Raw genomic sequence first — 1,818 nt, forward strand, 5'->3', positions numbered from 1 at the left:
TTATTTAGGGTTACTCTGTGTCAGGCACCACTCAAGGCAATGGAGACACAGCGACAAACCAGAGAGGTCTCTGAAACTTACTGTCTTGACAAAAGACTAACAGTAAGTAAGTAAACAAATAATTTTGGATAATCATAGGTGCTTTGAATATTCTAAGGCTGATGTGTGCTGGGAAATGTCCTGGGACTGTAGGACAGTGCACATGGTATTTGAGATATGAGTCTCAGGAGGTGACAGCATGTGTCTATGTGCTGGTGCCTTAGGTAACATCATCGTTAACTCTCATTACAACACGACAAGTGGCATTATGATACTTTTTTATAGAACAGGATAAAAACTTCAGAGGCTCACAGAATAAAGATAATGTGCATGCAATTCATAACTAATGACAGAATGAGGATTTAAACCTAGGTGCACTTGTCCCCAAGAGCCAAGGACTTCCAGTTTCTCCCACGAACTTTGCTAAGAGTCCTATGCAATGCTCCTTCTAGCTTTCAATGAATTATAAGAAATCAGGACTGGAAAATAACTGAGAGACAACTTTATTCATTCATCCTTTCATTTACACACCATTCATTCCTCTACTGTTTACTGAGCACCTACTGTGTACCAGACACAACTGAGGATACGATGGTGAGACAAACAAGGTCTCCGACCAGAGGGATGCTGGTGAAAACTGAAAAATGGTTCCGTGGAGGTGGAGAGAGACCTGACTTGTACGATTTGACAATTTCTATGATGTTAAAACTTCCCCCAGGGTTGATTTCCAGCTGCCAACTTGTGAACTGGCTTGCAAAATTTCAAAAACCTGACAGCTGGTTTTTGTGAGCGCCTGAACCCAGCTGTGCACACCAGTGTGCTATACATCCTCAGGACTTACAACCTAGTGGAGACACAGACAAGTAAATGAACCATTTCAACACAGGGTAGGAAGTACTACTGTCATAGGGGGTGGAGGTAGGATCCTTTTGGTCCTGGGTTAATCCAAAGAATGGGTACTCAACCCAGACATGAAAATAGAGAGAAAAAAAGTAATGGCTGTGACATACTTGACACCAAGGATGTAGCTCTTTGGAAACATTTTTATTTTTATAGATAGAAATCTTCACTTCTTGTAGAAATACCTTCATCTTGTGGGCATACTCCAAATGGCCCTTTGACCAAAGTGTTTAGTTTGTTATTCTGGTTCTCTACTTTACGTGGTAAAAGGGAGCCCAATGTAACTCAAGGTTTGGAGTTCGAGTCTCCTTACTGCTGCTAACTGCTCCTATGACCACAGCCGAGCGACTTGGTTCTCCGTGTATTGGTGTCTAAACGTCATAAGGAATGTCAGGTGTCAGCACGTCACTATCAAACCTCTCCAGTTACAAGAGTCTTCTTTAGATGAAGCCTCTTTTCTGTTCCCCTCTGTGAGGACTTTCAGATGAGGGGCACAAATGACTAAATGGAATTCTGTTCTGGTGTATCATTGGCCACTCCCATTTTTTAATCCCCAGAACTACTGAGAGAAGGCCCAATCTTGAACAAAAACTATTACTGGGCTCCAAAAGTAAAAATACCTGTAGAATCCACGGTATTTCAAAACCGAGATAGGCCAGGAACACTGATGCCATGAGGATGGCCTTGTGAAAATGTCACCAGCTCTAAAACAGCTAGCAAACTAAGACAATTCCTGGGACTTGCAGTTCTTGAGAATCTTTTCAGTCACATCTGCAGGCATCTGCTGAATTCTAACACTCACCCTCTCTGCAAAGAGACAGCGACTGGGACCTGTTCACACATCAGCTGGAAACCCTGTTTGGGAAACAGCTGTGGCAA

The sequence above is a fragment of the Acinonyx jubatus genome, chromosome A1, assembly GCF_027475565.1.
Source record: "Acinonyx jubatus isolate Ajub_Pintada_27869175 chromosome A1, VMU_Ajub_asm_v1.0, whole genome shotgun sequence".
NCBI lineage: Eukaryota > Metazoa > Chordata > Mammalia > Carnivora > Felidae > Acinonyx > Acinonyx jubatus.